This window comes from Erinaceus europaeus, chromosome 15 (assembly GCF_950295315.1).
Source record: "Erinaceus europaeus chromosome 15, mEriEur2.1, whole genome shotgun sequence".
NCBI classification, from domain to species: domain Eukaryota; kingdom Metazoa; phylum Chordata; class Mammalia; order Eulipotyphla; family Erinaceidae; genus Erinaceus; species Erinaceus europaeus.
This window is the reverse complement of record NC_080176.1, coordinates 13,915,024-13,938,718: the sequence shown is the minus strand read 5'-3', so window position 1 is coordinate 13,938,718 and position 23,695 is coordinate 13,915,024. Positions and strand designations below refer to the sequence as shown.

At 51.5% G+C, this 23,695-nt stretch overlaps 1 protein-coding gene and 1 long non-coding RNA gene across 2 annotated transcripts in view; one reads left to right on the top strand and one right to left on the bottom strand.

Moving 5' to 3' along the window:
• The window catches only part of XYLT1 (xylosyltransferase 1), a 240,059-nt gene that overhangs the window by 105,853 nt on the left and 110,511 nt on the right, over positions 1-23,695 (top strand). The gene's annotated exons all lie outside the window — the stretch shown is intronic.
• LOC132533092 (uncharacterized) lies at positions 7,998-11,706 on the bottom strand. Its single transcript, XR_009544978.1, has 3 exons — positions 11,392-11,706; positions 10,021-10,171; positions 7,998-9,068 (listed from the first exon to the last, which is right to left on the bottom strand). It is a non-coding gene; the product is annotated as an uncharacterized LOC132533092 (long non-coding RNA).

Here is a 23,695-nt window from a genome sequence, read left to right as displayed (position 1 = left end):
GAGTTCCTAATGGGGGCCCCTGGTGCAGCCCTGTCTGCTCTGTGCACAGCCAGGTCGATGTGACCAAGGAGGAGATCTTGGTCCTTCCTCAGCGCCATCTTGTTTGTGTTCAGAGGCCACCCAGGCTGGACAATGTCAGACTTTTTCCACCTCCAGGCTGTGATACACTGGTTCCCCCAAGTCTCAGAGTCTCCCTTGATAGTGGCTGACTATACACGCAAACATCTACATGTGTGTGCTTGGTGTTTGTGAAAGGGAAACACCCCAGAGACTGTGGCTTAGTGATGCAGAGGCTGTGAGGGGCAGGGAGCTCACATGGCTTTAGCAAATGGGACTGGCATGTCAGCATCATCCCCAACAGACAGAGCTGAGTAGTAATCTGACTTTAAAACAAACAACAATAAAAAAAATTTTTTTTGAAAGACCCAGCAACTTGGTGATGGTTCCAGATGGATAATTCAAGCTTCAGCGCTGAGGCTGGAGGAGACCTTGCCCAGAATTGGATTTGGAGGTTTAGGTTCCCTTCTGAGACAGACCACAGCCTCCTCCTCCTCCATGCAGACTTCTTCCTCCTGGAATTCTTCCCTGCTCTAGCTCCAGGATGAAAGCAATTGCTGCTGTCTCCTCACTCGCTCGGAGCTTCGATTAACCTTTTCCTCCGTAGAGAGCGGTTTGGGGAGTAATCTGGGAGCTTCCGAATGGCTCCTACCTGAGTCTCCAGCCCATTAATTCTTATGGTGCCCAGCATCTGTTGAGAGGAATAAAATTGCTTCTCAGCCCATCTGCTGCCTCCCGCCAGCCTCCGTGGGGGAGCAGCTCAGTCTCTCCCCAGACAAGGCAGGGTTTGGGACAGACTCAGTCCTTTCCCAGGATCCTTTCTGCTGGCCCTGACTTGCCGGGACTCTAATTAACTCAGCTTGGGGGTGGGGTGGGCCAGGGAGGTAACCATTGCACTTGACTCGGCGGGCAAGGAGTCGGCCCTGGCCAGTGGAGACTCTTAGGTGGATCTGCTGTCCCGTGGCCTTCGTGCCTCAGGCCGGAGGGAGTGATGCAAGAGTCCACAAATAGCAGGGCAAGTTCCCCACAGACACCGTTTCGAAACAAGTCCTGTGGCCATCACTAGACCCCTCCTCTTGGTGGGAGGTGACATTACCCAAAACATGGGAGGTCTGAGTTTAGTCTGGGAGATCCGAGTCTAGTGCGTGGCTGGGGACTCTTACATTTCATGCTCTGGATGGCAGCTCACACACGTGGAAGAGATGCCCACCACGTCTGGAAAGCTGTTCACTGGCCATGAGTGCCAGGAGCTAGAGTGAGGGTTCAGCTGACACTCCGGAACCACATGTGCTCCGTGCCAGGCACTGCTGTGAGAGTGCTTTACCTCAGCCGTCCAAGCTCACTGCTCAGCTGTCCCTCAGTTGTAGGTGGCGGACTATCAACCATGCTTTATTGTAGAGAAACTGAGGCACAAAGAGGTTAAGCCATTTGCCCAGTAGCTAGCTAACAAGTGGAGTGTTGAGAATCTGACCCTGGTGCTCTAGCTTTCATGTATCAGGAGACACGACCCCATGAGGCGGGTACTGCTCTTAGCCCCATTTTACAGATGGGCCAACTGAGGCCCGGAGAGACGAAAACTCCCATTCAAAGTGACACAACCAGGAAGGGGTGGAGGCTGGGTGAGGGTTTCGGCTTCTGAGTGCAACAGCGTCTACTCCTCTTGTTAACTTAGTAGGTATGAAATGGATACCTTGTCTGTAGTTACAGATACATATTAAAGATGTCACGCATAGACGCCAGTCTGTGGCCCAGTCTTGCATGAGGTACACATGTCGCCATGCAGGGTAGCGCGTATGCACGAGCTGGATGTAGACGCTAGACGGAGCTGTAGATGAGGCCGATATGCAGGTGCTGTGTGTCTGGTGCAGCTGCATCGTATATGTAGATCTAGATAGACCCACAGTTTTGGGGGAAATAACAAAAGCAAATGAACCTGCAGAGAAGCCCAGCAAAACTAACTCTGGACTCTGAGAACCAGAGACGGGAGAAGGACCGGTGGAGGGTCACTGTGGTGTGATGACACTGGGACTTTGCTGGCAGGTGTGGGGAGTCACATGCACATAGGCAGGTGCGAGCTTCTGTTCTTAAAATCTTAAGACTCCTGCAGGCCAGTAAATGTACAACCTTTGGTGGACTGGAGAGAGAATGAGAGGCCCCTGGCTTGCAGTTTGGATCAGGGGCTTGGGAGCTCGGTCCTCACAGAATAACTCCAGGTGAGAACTCTCTCCCCAGGCTGCCGGAGTTCGCCTTACAGAGTGTAGAGCAAGCTGGCACTCAGAGGAGGGGGCAGCTCTCTGTCAGTAGACAGTGTCTTCCAGAGAGTGCCCCCCTCGAAAAAAAAATCAGACACCCGAGGTACTGTTCCAGATCCAGTGGAGACAGCCTCCCTGGATCTGCAGCAGATCACAAGCCAGGGACTCTGGAGAGGATACTGCCCAGCTACCCCCAGCGTCACAGTTCCAGTGACTCCCAGGCTCCGGCTGTGTTCTCCACAGGGCTTGGGGGTAAGGGCTGCAGCCCAAACAGAAAGTTCCAGTGCTAGAATGCTCAGGTGGGGTTTGAATTTTCAGCGAATGCCAAGGAAGTTGCTTTCATGTCAAATAGCAGCGTGACGGAAGTCCAGGAGTTAAGAGAAGCAGACGTAAAATCAGAACACAGGGCCCCGATTTGGAGAGTTTAGAGAATCAAATCAGATCACAGGGCCCCAATTTGCAGAGTTCATAGAATTACAGAAAAGAATCTGAATACTAGTCCCGTGTAGAATCTGAGGACCCGTCAGATGTGGTTCCTGTGGGTTTTATTTATTTTCTCTCTGTGCTGAGGATTTGGGTCAGGTCCTGTTCTGTGTGGCCTTACATGACAGCAGTACATGGGAGAGCAGCCTCTGTGCCCCTTCTTTGCAGCTGAAGTCTCAGGGCCTCTTGGTCCCAGAATGGCTCCCCCAAGTGGCAGAGGGCCTGGGCTCCATCTTCAGCAGCCTTGACCCTCCCACCCCCACCATTGGGTTCCTGGGCTCCTAGTGCTGTACACAGGGATGAAGCCAGAGTGGCCCAGCATCTTCCTGCTGGCCAGGGCTCATGGGGCTGCTCCCTCACTGTTGCCAGTCAGGTAAGACACTCCTCAGAGGCAGAGCACAGTACCTGAGAACCAGTACCTGAGGCAGTACACAGAACCCTGAGGCCCTGGGTTCAAGCTCTGGCCCTCTCTCACTCACAATAAAATATAAATTCAACAGCCAGTCCCCGGCACCACACTAAGGCAGAGCTGAGCAGTACTCAGCTCAAAGGAATGTAATGACAATAGTGATAATGTTAATAATAAATAACAATAAACTTAAATCAGGCCAGGGAGGGGGTGCATCAGTCTAGCCAGAACACCACTTGCCAGCACACATTTGATGCCCTCACTGCATAAGCCAGAGTGATGCTTTGCCTCCCCCTCTCATTGGTAAATCAGTAAATAACTCTTTACAATTAAATAAGAGGGGCCGGGAGAGACGCCTACCCGTACACTGTGTGCTTCGCCATACCTAAGGCCCTGGTTCTGAGTAGCCTCGATACCACATGGGAGCACCAGGGGGAGCTCTATGAATGATGGAGAGGTGTTGCGGTGTCTCCTGGCATGTAAGACCCCCCCCCCCACACACACACAAATAAATAAAAATAGGCCTGGGGGGCTTCTCAGCAATACCACACACAGGTCCTGTGTTCATTCATTCCTGACTCTGCCTGGAAAGATAACGTCAATATAGAAATGACAGAAGCTCGCGGACTCTGGCAGTGGGAGAGCAGTGGCACCATCCCCTCTCCGATTGGCACCGCCTCTGCCTGTTTCCTTCCTGGGCTGCAGAGAGGTCTCTGCTGAGAGGATCCCTTCTGGTGTCTTCTGCCTGTCCAGCTCCACCCCAGCAGCAGACCACACCCCTCCCTCCCCAGCTCTGGCCTCAACATCCTCAGCGTGCACAGCTCCTTGCTTCCCAGGGGAAGACATTGGTGGGGGGGGGTGCCAGCCAGGGGTGGGGTGGGGTGGGGAGGAGGCAGTGGACTTGGGGGGTGCAAGGCTCAGCTGTGGCCTCAGCTCCGGCCCCCTGGCTGCTCCTCTGTCTCCAGGACCCCAGGACACGGCTCCTGGGTGGGAACATCTCCCCCTAGTGGTTGACCTAGTTGCCCAGCTGCATCTCTGCTGCCGTTTGCCTCAAAAAGTGTCTCTTGTAAAGTCTCCTCTTAGCGTCCAGGGGAGGACATCTCTTATCTTTGGGGACCCCAACTTAGGGCCTGGACTTCACACTTGCTCCCCAGAAGGAGACATTTGCTCACATTATATTGTCCTCTCATCACACACCTTCTGTCCCCCTGCTTTAAGGCAGTGAAGGGCTTCTGGACGCCAAGAGGGACTCCGGTCTTGAGTGACAGGGCACCAGGACAGGGCTGCATCTCCTTCCTGAGTCTGAGGGCAGACAGACAGACAGACAGACAGAAGGGGGACAGATGATTTTTGCCAGGAATAGTCTCACCAGTTCTTTTTCTACTGTCCTCTGCCTCACCACTGGGGACTGTGGCCATCCTAGCATTTGAATCAGAGGCCACACAAGTGCCACTCTAGTTCCCTGGTCTCTGAGAGCCTGGGTCGGCCAGAGCATGGCTTTGCTCTTACCCCAGTGGTCTGAAGAATGGGGTTTGGGGTTGTGTGGTCCCCACACCAGCCACATGCAGACCCCCTGTGGGTTCAGCTGGGTTCCCTTCTGAAAGAAGCATCTCATTAATAGCAGTCACCCTTTCTCATTTCCTCCTGGGAGCCAGAGTTCTGGTTTTTCTACTGAAGGAGGACTGGGTGGAGTAGAGCAGTTAGTTGTTGCTGAGGTGCCAGCAGGGTGGGGTGGGTGGGGGCCAGGAGAGCAGTCATGCTGCCCGAGAAGGAAGAGTCCAGCCAGCCCAGGGTGGGAGGAAAGATGCTTCTGCTCTCAAAGGGGCTTCTAGAGACATCTTTGCACTGGCTCCAGGAGGGTAGCTTCTTGTCATGTGGGCCTGCAGGCCTCACCCAGAGCTGCACACAGGCCTCCTATGCAAACTTGGGGCAAGGGCTGGAAGGAGAGGAGTTTTTTTTTTTTAATTTTTAATAGTTTATTTTTAATTTCTTTATTGGGGAATTAATGTTTTGCACTCAACAGTAAATACAATAGTTTGTACATGCATAACATTCCCTAGTTTCTCACATAACAATACAACCCCCACTAGGTCCTCTGTCATCCTTCTTGGACCTGTATTCTCCCCACCTACCCACCCGAGTCTTTTACTTTGGTGCGATAGGGAAAGGAGTTTTGAAATCTCTAATTAACATTACTGTGAGAGAGACAGACCAGAGCACTGCTCAGCTCTGTCTTGCGGTAGTGCTGGGAACTGAACCTGGGACCTCAGAGCCTCAGAAATGAGAGTCTCTTGAATAACCACTATGCTATCTCCCCAGCCCTCTTGTTTGTTTGTTTGTTTGTTTTACCATAGTAATGATCAGCTCTGGCTTATGGTAGTGCAAGGGATTGAACCTGGGGCTTTGGAGCCTCAGGCATGAGAGTCTCTTTGAATAACCATTATGCTATTATGCATTATGCATGAGCTACAGTCCACAGGCAGCTGTCCCTTCTGGCTGGGCCCAGGTAGGTGTGCTTTACTCTTTTTCCCACCCCCAGCCTACCTCCCTGGAGTGGTGAGTGTGGCTCCCCGTGGGATCTCAGTTGCAGAGGGGAGAAGAGAGGCCAGATCTGGACACCTCCCATGTCCACTCAGTGGGAGAGGGGCCTCCTGGACTTGGACTTGGCAGCAGAGTCGGCTCCCCACCCATTCACCGGAGACCTTCCACATCTCAGAGGTGCTGTTCCGCCTCCTGAAGGGACAGACTGCCGAGACCCAGCCCAGAGCCCCTTCCCACCAACTTCCCTCCCTCAGCCCACAGACCACTGAGGCCCCTGCCTTAGGTCCACCCTATGCTGAGCTGCTCAGCCCAGCCCTGAACACTGTAGGATGTGGAGCAGCATTCCCCCTCTTACCCTAGAGGCAAGGAGCATCCCTCCCCCAGCTATGACCTTCCCAAACACCTCCAGACTGGCCTAGCACCCCCTGGGTACTGAGGACCACCTAAACAAGTATGGCCAACAAGGCTCCTGTGGAGTCAAGATGACACATTGACAGGTACCAGTAAGGCCTCTTCTTGGCCCCCTTCCCATGAAACTCTCAGGTGACCAGTGATGCACTGACATGGACAGGTCAGCACAGCCTTTCAGAGGAGGGAGTGTGCAGGGAAGGTGCCGGAGCCCCACAAATCCTGAGGCAGAAAGGTGAGAGACCCTGGTATATTCCTGGTGAACAGAGCCCCAGCCCTGTCGCATGAGGCACAGCTGTGTGGCTTTTAGGTGCAGTGCAGGGCACCTGGCAGTAGGAGAATGACCCCCAGATCCTCTTGCTAATGTGCCCAGCAGTCTCTTCTCTGGGTGGGCACTCCCTGCTGTGTCTTTCTTGCAGGCGCGTCTCCAGAGGGCGTGGGCAGCCTGACAACCAGAAGCAGCCTGTGGCTTTGGGCTGATGCTGACATGTGTCCAGGCCCAGTGGCGGGCTGGCTTGAGGCTGGTCTCCCTGAAGGAGCTGAGTGTGGCGCACAGGATGGGAACAAGGGCCTGCTGTGCCTCTGGGCTCTCAGCCTGCACACTTGTGGCCAGGCCATGCTCTGCCCTGTCTTGTGAGGGCCACTCTGGCAGGACATGTTTGTTTTCTTTTTCAGACTTGTGTGCATTTTATTTTTAAATCATCCTTTGGGGACACTGGGTCTTTTTGTAGACCCGTTTCCCAATAGCTGCTGTCTTCAACAGTGGATTGCACTAACCTATTTGTCATTAGCAAACTTGTCTTGCCTCCGCCGGGCAGCAGTGAGCAAGACTGTCTCTCTGCTCTCATGAACTCAGGTTCTAGGCTGTGAGCAACAGATGTGAGTCCATAGGTCTTGTCACCTGGTGACAAGTGCTAGGGAGAAAAGTAAGGCTCTGGAGGGGTGGCCAGTATAGGAGGGAATGACCTTTGGCTTTGCTGGGGTAAGGTGTGGCTGTGAGGTAGAGTCAGAGCAAAAATCTGAAGAGCATGTACCCTGCAGGTAGCTGGAAGAATCCAGGGCAGCCTGTGCAAAGGTCCTGTTGTTGAAAGTTCTGGGCATGCACGTTGTATCACAGAGCCGATGTGTCCAAAGCAAGAATGAGTAGGGGGAGAGAGGTGGAGGCAAACCCAAAAAGGACGTTGCTTTTGCTGCCTGCTGGGAAACCTTCCAAGGACTTGGGTCACAGTGATATGTACTGCTGAAAGCCGACTGTGTCATTAGCCAAGGGCAGGAACAGGGAGATGGGGGAGAAGGAGGTTCAGGACCCAGGCAGGAGATTGCAGAGATGGTTTAGACCAGGGTGTCCATTCTTGAATGGTATTCTGTGGACTTCCTGTGGCCTGGGAGCACAGAAAGCAGTTCAGACTCATGTCCTTTCACCACTGAGTGTGTGCATCTGTAGGGTGAATGACTAGACCTGCAACTGTTGACTCAAAGGCTGTGTGTGTTTCAGATTCCTTCAGGTGTAGCGGAACTGTCCTATAGAGAGGTTTCTTCGAGTCACCTGTCAGTGTGTTTCCTGTCTCCCCTCTCAGAAGTACGGGTGATTATCAGTCATTACAAAGCTTCTTGGTGCTTTGACTAGCATTTCCGGTATGGGTGGGTTGGAGCATTTTTTTAAAAGTGGTATCTGCTGATTAAGCCTGTCGCTCATTCTCTTGGGTGCCAGCTGGAGTGCCCTCTGCCTCTCTAGAGGTGTCTTGGGTGACAGAGATGTGCTGAGGGTTTGCTGAGTGCCAGCCCCTGCACTCGGTGTTTACCTGTGTTACCTGCCCACAAACCCTCTGTCAGTGATGAGGCTTTTAGCCCCTGAGCCTGGCAGTCAAGGAGTTTGGTAAGAGCGTGACTCTCCCTTAAAGCTCAGCCACTGAGACTCTGAAAACAGAAAGGCAGAGCAGACTTCATGTAAGAGCCAAGACAGAGCCTGTGCCAGTCTCCTGCGAGGTAGGTCAGCCCCATGGCATAAGGTCAGCCACACAAGAGCACAGTGCCACCTCTTTTCATAGTGAGTTGTGCTTCCGCCTCCTGTGCTAGTCTTCATCTGCACTGCAGAACTGACTCGGGTGGGGGGTTTAGGGAACCTAGAGTTAGGGCTGTAGCTTGGGCTGGAGAGATGATGGAAGGGGGCAGATGGACAGATGGAATGATGCATCACCGGGGGGAAGGAGGAATGGAAGGAAGGCAGGGAGGGTGCAAGGCAGGAGAAAGGAAAGAAGGTGGAAGAGTTAATGGACAGATAGAGACCACAACCATATTTAACAATTCCTGCTCCACCCTGTCGCTCCTTAGGCAGGTGGAATGGGTGGGCCCAGGGGTCTCCCATGTGGAGCAGGGAACATTCTGTTCTGTGTCATTGGTCTCTCTGATATCCAGTGAAGCCCATGGTCCCTTTTCTGATCTATAATTTTAAATTAAAAAAAATGCAAATACAGGAAAAGCAGTTGTATTGGAGTCACAGCCTTCCATAAAGCCGACACGTGCGCGGAGCAGTGAGGCGTTTGTATCTTTATTCACACATTAAGTGACTGGGCTTAGTGGCAGGCCTAATAACCACCATCATCTTACAGTGGTGACAGGTGTAAATAATGTTGTGAGACAGCATGACATGGAAATGTCTGTAATCTCCAGCGGGGACAGAGTCCCTGGTCTTGCCAGCAGCTCTTGGGGTCTGTCCTGTGTTCATAACACAGGATGGGCTGCAATGTCCAGTTGAGTTGTTGAAATGAATTATGAAGATCAAGGGTGTGGGCCACTGGATCCATACAGGCCACAATGAAGTGCTGATGTGGACAGTAGAGGGGCCAGAGCTGAGGGCCTTTAATACACAGGACATGAGTCCTCACTGGATACGAGGGCTTGTGTAAGCTCACGGTCGGCTGATGAGGTTGTCAGGGAGCAAGTGGGGAAGAAGAGACCTTAGCGCCCACCCCCTCACACACACAGTTTTTCTAGAAGACCAAGCCTTGGGGGAAGGACAAGGTCTGGACTCTTGTACCTGACCCCTGGGGTTCCTGCTGCTAGCTCAGTGCCCAGGGATGAGCCCAAGCAAAGAATAGAATTAAACTTCCTTCTTCAAAAAACAAGACAAACAAACAAAAAAACCTGCACTTTGTAAAATTTACATGCCTTTCTGAACTGAGTAATATTTTTTTACAGTGAGAGTTGCGTTATCTATGGTCTTGCAAAATGCCACAACAGCGTGGGAGGAATACAGTGTGAGCAGCACGCAGCTTTCCTTTTCCAAGGCCTCCTCTCTGGTGCACACGCTGGGAGAGCCGCCCCGAGCTCCATACAGGAGGGCAGGCAGGTGTCTTCCCTGGACAGCATCACTCTAAGCTTTCAGGGTCTTGAGGACTTGGCCAGAGGCCAGGAGGAAGTTGACTTGGCACATGTGCCAAAGCCCTGTGTTTGGAGAGTGTCAGCTCAACTGGGTCAAAAGTCAGGCCGGGGAGCCGAGTGGAGGTGCCCTTGGTTGAACACACATGTTACAGTGCATAAGGACCTGGGTGCATAAGGACCTGTAGGGGGAAAGCTTCACAATGGGGAATCAGGGCTGCACGTGTCTCTATATCTCTCTCCCTCTCTCTCTTCCCCTTTCCTCTTGATTTCTGGCTGTTTCTATCCAATAAATAAAGATTAAAAAAAAAAAAGCCAGGCCGGCTCTTCCCCTGGATTCAATCACACAAAAGCCCTGACCAATTCAGAAGTTCACTTATGTGAACTAAATTCTCTGTGGTGGCTTGGATAGTCTTGGAGAATTTACCTACACACACGCCTAGCAGGAGATGGTTGCCCTTTGCACCCCACACTTCCCACCCTGTCGCTCACCTTGGACATTAGCATTTAGAATTTGCTGTCGTTGGGCCTACAAAATAGCTCACTGGGGTAGTGCACTGCTTTTCCATGTGAGCGACCCGGTTTGAACTCCACCTCCATCACACTGAAGGAAGCTTTGGTAGTTTCTTTCCCTCAGCCATATCTGAGAGAGAGAGAGAGAGAGAGAGAGAGAGAGGTGCAGTCTGCCCTCATCCAAGATCTTCTCCCCACTGAAGAAATGTGATCAGATGGCAGTTCTGGGCAACATTGTGAGGACTGGGTTATTTCCTCCTTGTGGGGAGTGAGAAGAATACAAGCCTCTCAGTACTGGATCTTTAGAGACTCCCAGTGTGTTAGTGCCATTGTGGGCCACAGACTGTGCTCAGCCACCCCTCTTGGGCTGCCTTCTCCTGCATGCAGTCTCCCCAGCCAGCATAGACACAGTCCCAGACAGTCCCGCCTCCAGACAGTGTTCCAGGAGGTTCAGTGTGAACGGATGGTACACAAGGCTACTCCGAGCCATGCACAAGCAGGCTGCAGGGGAATGAATTGCTTTCTGTTTATACTACTACTCGTTACATCTGATCTATGGCAAATTATATTAGTTTTCCCCTCAATTTATGGGCAAAATGTTTCCTTTCTAAGTGAGCTCGCTGAAGAACAGAACAGATGAGCTGATCTGCAGAGCAGTGGTGGGTAAAGCAGACCGTGGCCATCCTGTGGATGGGGCGACCGTGCAGGCGCTCACCACCTGGGCAGACTTCCTCCACCCTCTGGGTCCTGTTCTTTGGGGGTCCTCACCACGTCAGGGGGCCTCATCACGCTCTGGTCTCCACTTCCCACCCTGGGATCTGCTTCAAGTGCCAGGCACCTGTTTTCTATCAGCTCCGTAGTTCATAGACTTCTCTTCTCATGGGGTTTGCTGGCCCTCCTCCCCCAGACTGCCAACTCCTTTCATAGAGGTCACCGGACACCATCACACTCAGTATATTCCTCGGGCTAGGGGTGGAGGAGGAAAAAATTTTTTTTCAGAGAAGGGGCCATCATCCCTCATCTCTCCTCCTTCCTCCCTCCTCCCTTCATCCATTCAGTTTTGCTCTAAAGCCTGAGTTTATTTAAGGGGAAGATAAGGACATGACCGGTCTGAGAGAGAGGTAGGTAATGGGGTGTAGGCTATGGACTCCCCGCCATACAGCCACCTGCCCATGGGGAGACCCTGGCTTTGGCCTTGACCGTCTCTCATCCTAAGACTGATGGGTGCCCAGGGTCTGCCTGCCAGTCAGGTGGCAGCAGCAGCGAGGAGGTAGTGAGCACTTGCTGAGAGTCCCGGCCCTAGGGCTTAATCAAGGGACCGAGTGGTCTGCCAGCAGGGGGCTCGCTCACCTGTTGGCCTGTTTGGGGTCCAGCTCTCAGGACAGCACACCCTGAGGTCTCCGTCCTTACTCTGCCGGGAGCTGGGAAGAGCCAGTGGTGGGTAGAGTCCTCATTGGGGTTGGAATCTTGGCCATGTGTGCTCCAATTCACTTCATGGCCCCACATGTGAGTAAATGGGGGCGCTGCTGTTTGCAGGTTGCTGTGTCCTTGTCTGTCTCCACACCCCTCCGCATAAACACATTCACATACACGTCCCCTTTCCAGAAGGCTTGACTAACTCTCTCTTCCTCCTCTGAGCAACAGTAACACAAGCAAACCGAGCCCGGCCTTTAATGCAAACCAGACAGTGTCTGCTAAGCAGAGCTGTGTCGTGAAGCCAAAGCCCACATCTGGCATGGCCTGTGCTCTGCCCACTGAGTCAGTCACTGAGGATTCTGCAGTACGTAGCCAGTGGTAGACATCAGCTGTTCAGCTCAGGGGCCTGGAGCCAGGGCACTGTTTTACGTGGCACAGAGAGAATGTGCCCCCCCCCCCCCCCCCCCGCTCTGGGCTGGTCCGTGTGTAGGTTCCTAGAACTTTGTTTTGGGGGCATGGTGAAGGGGGTTGCCTGGGCCCCAGCCTCACCTCTTGGGACATGACGGTGCTGAGAGGTCCCTGGGTGCTGCCACCTTTGTTGTTCCCTCCAGGGGTGCACTGAGAGGCAGCCTCCTGTGTATGTAGCCACGGGCTGCCAGGACCTCCAGGTGTGTTGGGAAGTGTGCCCAGCATGCAGCTCACGGCCTTCTTTGCCATGGATAGTAGGATGCCTCCCAGATGTGTCTCTGTTTCGAAATGGAGCTTCTGCCCCCTAGCAGCACCACTGTCTCCTGTGAGCGCCACACCTTCTGTGTGGGTGGGTGCTGGGCAGCGCAGTGCTCCTTGTTCACCCCATCGTTAAAAAGCAGGTCTAGCCACCTACCCACCTTGCTGTCCACCCACTTGCCAGTCTGCTCAACCCCAAGAATGCTCCCAGCATAGGTGGTGCTCAGGACCCCATATTTGCAAGCCCTGTACACTCCCCTGAGCGCCTCCTCTGCAGCCACTCTTCATCCTGATGGGGACATTCTCCAGGAGGGGGATACAAACCCCAGGCTGGCTCACTTCATGGCGTCTTTTGCAGCTGAGCTGAGCGTTGTGGGTGGTGGCGGTCTGGAGCCCCGTGAGAGGCAGCAGGTTAACGTGGGGCCAGGCCCAGCCCGCCCCTCCGCTCCTCTGGAAGGAACAGAAGGAGGCAGGTGGGGAACTGCAAGGACCATGGGCCACCCAGCCCTGAATCGGCTGTTTGCCTGTTTACATGTGCTGTTGCTTAGTATCATCCTGAGTGAATGCCCTGCTCCTCTAGGAGCATGTGCGGTGTGTCAGATGCGGCTTCTACTTGCATGGAGCTCACACGCATGCTTGTGTGTACACACAAGAGGGTGTGTGTGTGCGTGCGCCGATCTCTAACAGATCCAGTGACCACTGACTAAGTGTCTCTGCCTGTCAGACACTTACTCCTCATAGCCACACTGGCTCGGACATTGATGGAACACCTACTATGTGTGAGATGGCTTACTAACTGTTTACGGTCTCGATGTGGAACCTTCTAGAGCCTGTGCTGTTGTACAGATGAGACATCCCTGGCTGAGTGGGGAAGTGTCTCTCTGGGAATTACACATCTGGTGAGTCTCAAGCTGGAGCTCATACCTGGTGTTCCTGGGCCCCTGGAGACCACCTGCCGCTTCTCTGCCCACAGAGAGATCTCTCCACGGGCTTGTGTATACAAGGAGCAGACTCAAAGGCTGGAGTGTCTGCTGGACCCTCTGGCTGCAAAAGTTTCTTCCTTGAGCCTTTGTTTCCTTATTTATCAGCAAAGCTGTGAATGTCTGGAATCTGAGCAGATGGAGGGCTTTGGGACAATGAGGTAATGTTCCAGAGTAGCTTCACTGAGCGAAAAGACCCATGTAGATGAACAGAAGAGCACAGAACAGCTCGTGGAGTAGGAAAGTTAGCTTTTCTCATTTCTCTGCTGTGTCTCCTATCTCACAGTTGAACAGTCCAGCCAAGCACTTTAATCCCCCATATATATAAAAGAGGGAAACAGAGTCTCTGAGGAGTGCAGTGGTGGAGTTGTGGCTTGGATCCAGACCCCATGTTCTTCGCTCTAGCCCAGGTAATCTGTGGCTCCTGGACCAGACTTCCCCAAGTAGGGAGACCCCAATGACCACTACTCACTCTTTGTGTGACTCCTGTGAGCTACAGGGACAAGATGAGCTGTGGGGACTCAGACCGTAGCACCCAGAATTAAAAGTCTTTCTTATCTGGCCCTTTCCCCAAAAGATTTGCAAGCCTCTGTTCTTGACTATTAGGCTTATGATGAGAATGGCTTTTCAAAGGACGTGAAGCAGCCAGGGAGATGACACAGTGGGTAGAGCACAGAGCTGGCATGCATGGCAGCCCTGAGTTCAGTCCCTGGGGGTGCATGTACCAGAGCGATGCTCTGGTTCTTTCTCTTCTCAATAAATACATCTTACTATGGCTGGGCAGTGGTGCACTCCGTTAAGGGCACATGTTAACATGCACAGGGACCTGGGTTTGAGCCCCTGCTCTCCACATGCTTGGTGAAGCAGGTCTCTCACTCTCTATCTCCTCCTCTTCTCTCAATTTTTCTCTGTCCTATCAAATAAAAAAATAGAAAGTGGGGGAGGGAGGAAAGGGACCGTAGGGAGCAGTGGATTTGTAGTGCCAACACTGAGCCCCAGCAATAACCTTGATGATATAAATGAATGAGTGAGCGAGTGAATGAAAGAGTACATTTTACAAACAAGTGGAAAATGAAGTTGCAGTGGAGCCTCCAGGAACATGCACACATGCAGCCAGTAGTAGTAGTAGTCTTGCTAGTAGTCTTGGGGTGGGAGGGAGAGACTCACCCAGCCTTATAGAGAGCTGAGGGCACCTGGCCCTCCCATCTGTGGCAGAATGTGCCAGACATGTGTTCAGCTTCCCCTAAGGAAAGCTCCCCACCACTTTAAGCACTTGGCCCTGGATTCCATCGAAGAACACTGACCCTCACAGGATTGAGAATGCTGCCACCCTGCTCAGTCTCCCAGAAAGCACCAGTGCTTGGGGTGCCTTTCTGTCACTTTTCCTGCTCCAGCATGCTTGACCACTTTCATTTGAAGGCATCTGATTAAAGCCATGAGCTGTCTCCACTCCTCTGCTGGAGAATCGTTGAGCTCATCAGAGCTCGAGACTGAGATGGGGAACCTTTGGCACCACACATGGATCTGGAGAGGGAGAGACACCAGAGCACCAGGGCCGGCCCACCTCTGTGGCATCTCCCATGTAGCATGGGGGCTTGAATGTGCCTTAGCTGCTGTGCTAGCGCCCTGGCTTCTCAGCCTGATCATTTTAAAAACTATGCTGAGTCACTGATGAACCCTAGCAGGGAGAACACCATAGCTCATGATACCCACCTCCAGTGCACTCAGGACATTCGTGTCCGCCCAGAGTCAGAGGTAACCATCTCACATGGAGCCTGCTTTGTCATCAGCATTGACTAAGTCATGAAGTGTACAAGGCTCGAAGAATGAAGGAGGAGCAGCATGCCCTGTGCATAAGCTGGGCACAGGCTCCACTGTGCATCACTTTCAATGCATCATGAAGTTGAAACAGTCATTCATGTAAGCACTAGGAGGCAGAGACCTTCTGTGTCGCTCCTGTCCTTGGCTGCTCAGCGACTCAGTCACACTCTCTGTGTTGGGTCCCTCCCACAGTCAGGCCAAAGGAAGGTGGCCAGAGTCAGGCTCCCCAGGACGGTTCTGTGGTGCTGGGTTCACAAAGACCAGAAGTGCTGGCAGCTGATGAGGAGAGTGGCTGGCTCCTGCACCTTGTAAATACCAGGTCTTCTTCCAGACCTGACTTCAATAACCAGAGCTGACTGTGAGGTGCTTTAGTCTTGATCACAGATGTTCACAGAGAAAGGCTCACTGGGTCGGGCTCCTGCAGTAGCATTTAGGACTTTGGGCATGGAGACTGGCCTGGGAATGTCCAAGCACAGTTTCACATTTAAAGACGTTCTTTAAAAAGAGGAAATAGGGGTTGGGTGGTGGTGCACCCAGTTGAGTGCACATGTTACCATGTACAAGGACCCAGGCTCAAACCCCTGGTCTCCACCTGTAGGGAAGAAGCTTCACAAGTGGTGAAGCTGTGCTGCAGGTCTCTCTCCCTCTCTCTCTCTCTCTCCCTCCCCTTCTCAGTTTCTCTCTCTATATATCCAAATAAATAAGTAAAATATTTAAAAAGAGAGAAAATTATTGTAGTCAAGTATGAAAAAGCAATTATAATTCATTTTTTTTATCACCTGGCCCTCATGTGGGCCTATTGCTGACAGGTGTTTCCTCCACCTTGTGGGTGATTCCTCTTTAAATCCGCACGCCTGGTCTGTCAAGCTCTTTTGAACTCCTTGCTTTGGCAGAGCCAGCTTCTGGGGTGTGTGCCACTGTGGTCATGCAGAGCTCTATGCTCACCGGGGCCCCACACTTAGCTGAATGCTTTGTTGTCTCTGTCTTGAATCTGTTGGGAAGGGTTGAATAAGAGGCTGCGCGTTTGCATTTGGCACTGCGTTCTGCAGTATAGTTTCTTGGTTTAGGCCATGATGCAGCTAAAGTTGGAAGGAGCTAGAAGTTCAGTCTTTCAAAAATGCTTCATCTCAAAGATGAGGGTATGGAGGACCAGCAAGAGAGCTCGCATGGGAGGGTGCCTGCTTTGCTATGTATGTAAACCAGGTTTGAGCCTGACCCCCCCAATGCCCTGAGGGAAGCTATAATCCCCCCTCCCATCTAAATGAGTTATCCTAGAGCAGGGAAGTCCCAGCAGTGATCCTCTAAACACATAAAATAAAGGTGAGGATAATGATATTAAGAAATGGAAGTGACAGGCTCAAGGACAAAGATGATGGAGGGTGGCAGACAGGGAAGGACAGAGGATCTGCCCTCCTTCTTGGTCACAGCCTCACTCCTGACAGAGACACTGCCACCTGCCAGGTGCTGCGAGGGAGGATAAGGAAACTTAATACGCTAAGCAGCTGCTACATGTCAATTTAAATTTTCCATTTATCTCCCTTCCCCCAGTACATGTACACACACACACACACACACACACACACACACACACACACACACACACACACACGGGGGTGGGGGTGGGTGGGAGGTACCAGTTCTGATCGTAATATTTGAAAGTGGCCATTTGCTATAATGGGATTATCATTAACAGTCTAAAATTTAGGATGAAACTCCAGAAAAGGCTAACAGTTTTCCTGAAGAAAAAAAAAAAGTTTGAGTGGCAGCCTTTTTTTTCTTTGCTAGCAGAGGTAATATATTCTGATGGCTGGCAATTTGGAAAGTGGCCCAGAAGAAGAGAAGAAGGAAAAAAGAAATAAACGTCACACATTGACTTTTCTGTATATTTTCCCAGACTTCTCTGATAATATGCATGTTTTACATATTTGATTCCACAGTCCATTCATTTGTACCTTTTATGTTCCATTTAACACTGTATTAGGTTCAGAAATATGAAATTGTTGTTTCATAGGTCAAAAAGACTTGAATCCTTGCCGTTTGATGTTATTCAACCAAATTGCAAAAGCATCTCCTTAAATCATAGAACATTCCTTTTCCAGAGTCAGTGTATGGACTGGATAAAAGTCCAGCATGTGACTTCCTGTAGTTATGCAATTTTTACTGAGTCATATGACAGGCAATCACTACTACATTTAAAAAATTTTTTAAATTTATTTTCCCTTTTGTTGCCCTTGGTTTTTTATTGTTGTTGCAGTTGTTGTAGTAGTTGTTATTGATGTTGTCATTGTTAGATAGGACAGAGAGTAATGGAGAGAGGAGAAGACAGAGAGGGAGAGAGAAAGACAGACGCCTGCACACCTACTTCACCGCCTGTGAAGTGATTCCCCTGCAGGTGGGAAGCCGGGGGCTTGAACCGGGATCCTTATGCCGGTCCTTGCGCTTTGTGCCATGTGCCTTTAACCTGCTGCGCTACTGCCCGACTCCCATCACTACTACATTTTATAATAACTAAAATACCTTCTGCATCAGTGAAGGTAAACACTTATATGAAAGTAACTGAAAGACATGTTATGATAAGGCATATGATTGCTTTGCCTGTGTAGATGGAACATTTTTTTTTTAATTTTTGTTAAACTTATTTTGGGTCGATACAGAGAGAAATTGAGGGTAGGGAGGGAGAGAGTGAATGAGAAACACCTGCAGTGCTGCTTGACCACCCGTGAAGCTTCCTCCTGCAGGTGGCACCTGCGTGCTTGAACCCTGGTCATAGCACACTGTGAAGTAGTGTGCACTCAACCAGGTGCGCCACAGAACTTTTTTTTTTAAGTCAATAGTAAGGGGTAATGTAAGTTTCCAGTGCTCAGGTTTATGAGTCAATGTCATGACCACCCAAAGTCTGACTTCCACTCAATAAATGCCTGGTGTGAAATTGGCCTTCAGCAGATGCTAAGTGAGCACTGTTCCACACAAGTTTGGCACTCAGATTTATGTGAGGCACTCTGGAGAGTTAGGAGTCTCAAAGACAAAACCATTATTGACCAAAAATAAGTCTAGTGTCCATCCACCATTTCTCCATCCACCCCTGTGGCTCATTCTCCCCACCTGCTTCCCTCTCTGGTGACCAGAAAGCTCTCAGTATCTAGTCATTTTGTTTGTTTGTTTGTTTTGCTTGTTGATCTACTTCAATTCTTTTGATTCAATGGGGTGGTCGTGTAGAAACCACTTTGAAATGTTCTTGTATTGAAAGTAGAGTTGTATTAAAATGCTTCTAGAAAGCAGGAGAAAAGAAAGACATAAAATCATCACCCTGAAATACGATCTTGGATGCATTCATCTCACTAACATTTATGTGCAGTTGAAAGCCTATCTTTCTATTTATTTATCTTTTGTTACCAGATAAACATGTGGTGAACATTAAGTCAAATATTAAATCTGACTAAGTGCCTTCCCAATGACTGTGGGGTGGAAGCAGGGGGTTTTGCTCAGAAAGGAGCCACTTGGAGTGTGGTCCCTGCCTCAGTGCCTGCCACATGCTGGGTCGCCCTCTGTGCAGACAAGTCCACAAACAGACGGCACTCCTGTGGAAGCATCCAGAGTTCCCCGGTATCACCCCCAAGCATGGCAGGGTGTTTTGTTCTTCTGATAGTTCTTTTTGTGTGTTGTTTTGTTTTATGTTAGTGTATATAACTGTCAGTTTGTAAATCCACAGCTGGATTGAGAAGCAGTGTCCTAGTGAAGTCAGATAAGAGCCCATTGCCCCAGAACACCAGACCTGGGGCCCGGTGGTGGCATACCTGGTTGAGCACACATCTTATCATGCTCAGAGACCTGGGTTCAAGTCCACCTCCAAGGAGGAAGCTTCGCAAGTGGTGAAGCAGTGCTGCAAGTCTCTCTCTCTCTCTCTCTCTCTCTCTCTGTCTGTCTCTCCCCCCTCTCTTTTTCTACCTCTCCCTTCCCCTCTATCAGTCTTTTTACAGATTAAAATAAAAATACTCTGGTTTCATTTCAGATCACATAGTTTTTCTTCTCTTATAAAATAAAATTAAAAAGCTAGACTGCCATGCTATCTTTTGCATGAAGGGTGTTTTGCTGGACTGTGTGTCCCACGCTGGGCTTATTGGTAACTCAGATCACACCCTCCTCCTCTGCAGGGCAGGGCAGCGCAGGAAGATGGTAGGCAGTCAGGGAGGGTCGAAGGTCCCCAGACAACCCCCCCTCACCTCCAGGGACCTCAGCTTCTCGCCTTTGTAACACAGGAGTTAGAGAGGGTTGGAGGAGTTTTTGTTGTAGAGACCTTAGCACACTAAGTGCTGCAACTGAGTTCAATCTGTCACCCCCCCCCCCAATTAAACAGATGGCATTGTGCAAGCCCAGTCCCTTTGGGGCCACCCAGCACGTGGGTTGCAGCACAGAGACTGGGGGGCCCTTTCAGCCCCTCACAGAGCTGGCCTTCAAAACCCCTGTGTCTGCTTTCCTGCAGGATTTTTTTTTTTTGGCCCCCTTTTGCTGCCCCCTCAGAGATGAGGTGAGCTCATCTCTCTTTCTTCTCCCTTTTCCTCTTCTTCTCCCTCATTTCTCACAGACTCCTCTTATTTCTCCATCTCCACTGAAGGAGGGACCTAGCTGACCCCGGAACCTTGCTATTGAGAGGATACTGGAAAGTGATTCCACACTGACTGGACCCAGGTCTGCAAGTGGCTCTGTCCATCTGTCTGTCTGTCACCCACCTCCCCACCCCCAAGGATGGCTGGGGAGCCCTCCCCCATATAGAAGACGCTGGTGAATGATTTCACTTGGCTCTGAAGTGAAACCTGCTTCTTGCCTTTGCAGAGTGTCAGTCAAGCTTCAGCTGCGTCTCTGCCTCCCCCCTGGACTCACAGCCAAAGACTGACTCTGGGGACCAGGGTGACTTGGGGGGACATGTGTGGTACAGTGCCTGCTTTTTCCAGCAGGGACAGCGGCTGCACATGGTGCCCGTCCATGCGCCTCGTGCGCCTGTCCGGCAAAGGGTGATGACGAAACCCCAAGGCTCTAGTTAAGTAATTCGCTGTTTACGGCTTCTCTGCTTATGAATCAGTTAAAGGCCCTTTTAAGTGAAATTGGATAGACTACAAAGCGTCGGTTTCATGTGTTTTATTTGCAGTTTAATCAGCGTGATCCAGCTGCTGGAGTGGGGAGAGGCGAGCTGGGGTTTTAATTATCCCTGCTTTGCCCGAGTTAGGAATTCCCAGTGGTGCCGTCTGTGCGAAGATGCCAAAAACCGCATTGTTCTTTAATTAGCTGTTGTAATTGTTTGAGTCTAATCTCCGTGATTAGCAACAGCATTAAATACAGCAGTAAGAAAAGGCCTGTCCTCCGCATGCTGCCCCCATAAACAGAGGGACAGCCTCGCTCCCTCCTGAAGAGAAGGGTATCACAGAAAATCAATTAGGACTCAACTGCCCTCGATGGGCACACAGTAAAGACCCATGTCCACTCCAAAGAGAGGGCACCAGGGAGCGGGGTTGGGGTCCCCAGCCCTGGGCTCTGGAGCCGGGCCTGTCACAGAGGCGGGGACAGAGCTTGTCCCTCTCTGGGGGTGGGGAATGGACCGGATCTCCACCAGCTGCCTTTGTTTCATGCATTCAACCACAGCTTTTCCTGAGTGTGTGTTTCCATCCGGGCACTGAGCCAGGCTTGCTGAGTGACAGCGCCTTCAGGAAGATGCAGCCCCTTGTCTGCACAGTCTGCATTGGAGAAAAGGGCATGAGGGTGACAGAGCCATTGCAGACTGCTAGAGGCTGTGACAGGCAGCTAGGAGGGCCTTAAACATAGTGACTCATCTTCTCTGGGGCCAGAGAGGGGACCTTGGAGAAGTGAAAGCGTGAGCTGAGGTCTGATAGGTGGGAACAGATTAGCTGAACCGGAGGCCAGAGATAGGGGGAGGAGCCCCCAGCATGTGCAAAGGGCCTGAGGCAGGAAGGAGGAGTGGGAGCCTTCCCCCTCCCCACTCTCAGAGGTAGTAGAGTATCATGGGATGGGCCAGGTCCTGGATGCAGACTCCCTGGGTTCAACCCCCACATCTGTTATTTCTCAGCCACTTGAAAAATTTCCAGTGATTCTCAACCTCCTGCCTCAGTGCAGAGGTGATGCTGATGGTAGCAGGGGCCATTACCTGGTTCACAACATCGCTGTCACCATGCACTCATTCCTGTAGGGTGTTCACAGCATGCTTGGAACATGGCCGGTTGCCAACCTTGCAGCCCCGGCTTTCTGATACGTGGACGGGGGATAATCCTGACTCACCAGGAATCACCAGGCAGTTAACAGGGAGGTAGCAGTCCTCTTGTTCCCCATTGTAGGTGCTGTCTTTATTCATGAAACACCCACTACCAGTACCTCTCATCCCCCAGGGCCCAGGGGACATGTTACATCTCTTCTCACCCGAGATCTGAAGACTGGGTCAAGAGCTTTTACTTTCCGCAGGGACTGAGGCTGTGGTGAGCTCAGGAAGGAGGGTCTTCAGGGAGTGGGGAGCACAGCTGCAGGGAGACCAGCTAGCCCAGTGGACTCTGCCCCTACTCTGCCCTTCTCTGTCATCTTGTGGGGATTTCTAGAGCCCAGTCACCTTGTTGACCCCATGTCAAGGCACAAAGGTCTTTTTTATTTTCCAGCAGAGGTATCTGCAGCTCAATGCCTGCAAGACTTCTCTGTCCCTGGCAGCTGTATATTGGGCTGTCAGAAAAGTCATGGTGTGTTTTTCTATGCAAACATGCATCATGACTTTTCCAACAACCCAGTAGATACTTTATTTTCTTTTCATTCTTTTTTTTTTCTTTGATAGAGGGCGAGAGACAGAGAGAGAGCTAGTGAGACAGAGAGAAGGGAGGACAGCTGTAGCACTGTCCCACCACTTTCAAAGCTTTCCCCTTGCACATGGGGACTGGGGGTTTTAACCTGGGCCCTTGCGCTTATCAGCATGTGTGCTCCATCAGGTGTGTTGCCACTGGCCTCTAGCACGGAAATCTTGATTTAATCCAGTGACATCTTGTTTGAGTCTGGGGCAGTGGACCGTGACCTTGGGTCAGAGCTGGGGGGGGGGGGTCACTGGCTGGGGCCTGGCCTCTCTGTGCTGCCATGCCCTACATCAGGAGTATCTCTATCACCCCATAGGTTTCCTTCCTCCTCAGAATTTAGAAACACCTGTTGCAGCCAGATCTTTGGTCATAATGCTGCGGGAATCTCTCTCTCTCTCTCAATATGAAACACACACAAACACACACACACACACACACACAATGCTTCTTTGTCATTAGGGAAATTCACATCCTGGTGGAGAGATGGGCCCAAACCAGCCAGCCAGTACCTACATCCTGGCTTCAACCAGGACGACTGGAACCAGATGCTGGGAAAGAAGCAGATGGTTCTAGAATTGAGGGAAGTGCTACTAGCATAGAGCTCTAGGGGAGGTGTGCAAAGGCCCAGAGTGACCAAGAGCTGGCAGAGGACAAGAAATAGGTGGAGACCATGGCGGCTGCAGGAAGGGGAAGGTGGGAAGAGGCATAGTTTGGGTTCTGTGGTGTGCAGGGCTGGACCAGTCCACAGCTGGTAGAAGTGGCTGGCTGGGCTTTATTGGAAGGGCCCATGCCACTGTCAGCCTGGCACAGCCTGCCTCTCTCCATCTATCCCCCTTTCCTGCCCCAGCTGGCTGGTGGAACTGTTATCACAAGCCTGGGGTCAGGTGAGGCTCCTCAGGGCCCCAGGAGCATAAGCCTAAGGGCCAGTCCTGATCCTGCACTGCTTAGCCTACAATACATGTCTCAGAGTGATTCCCCTTCTTTAGCCCACGCAAGACTCCAATGCACAGCACCCCCCTTTGCTCCTGCCGCCAGGAAGCTGGGCACCTCGTCAGTGTCAGCAGGAGTCATTCCTGAGCTTTGCTTTGCAGTTTCTGCTCCTTCCCTGTGGTGGCCACGAGTTGCTGTCCAAGTTGTGGTGTTCCAGCTTCTGTGCCTTTGGTTGCCGCCTTGATTTTCAGAACTGGGAGGGTGGAGCCTGTGAGTTGTGTCCCATGCTGCTGCTCTCAGGTGAGGAGGCGCCCCAGGCCCCCCAGTGTCAGTGTAGATGTCTCTGTGTGGTTCCTGGAGGGGAAATGGAGGGGGTGGGGTGGGGGGTACGGTGTACTGTGTGCTCTGGGAAGCAGTCTCTTTCTTTTTTCTTTATTGGGGGGATTAATGGTTCTACAGGCAAGCTTCATCTCTGAAGCTTCACTGCTTTAGGCTGATGTTTTTAGATACAGTGGGGCAGAGAGAGACAGAGAAAATATGGCACTAATTTTTCCTCCAACCTGGCTGGCAGTTGGGTCGCACACAGGGCAAAGCTGCAGGCTATCCCGTGAGCCACCTTGCCCATCTGGTCCTGTTGCTTCTGAGCTGCCTCCAAAATCCCCAGATCTGGGCATTTCAGAGTGGTCCCCAGATGCTTCTGGGTGAGTCACCCCATCCCCGGGAGGTGGCATAGTGGGCGGAGCACAGGACTTCCAAGTGTGAGGTCCTAAGTGTGATCCCTGGTAGTGCAAATGCCAAAGTCACGACCTGGTTCCCTTGAACTTTCTTAGAAATAAATATATAAATAAACGCCTTTACTACAAACCTAGTAACTCAACATCAAGTTCAAGCTACGGACTCCCAGAGGATTGGGCTCTGCTGCAGGTGGGGTGGACACGCCCTGCC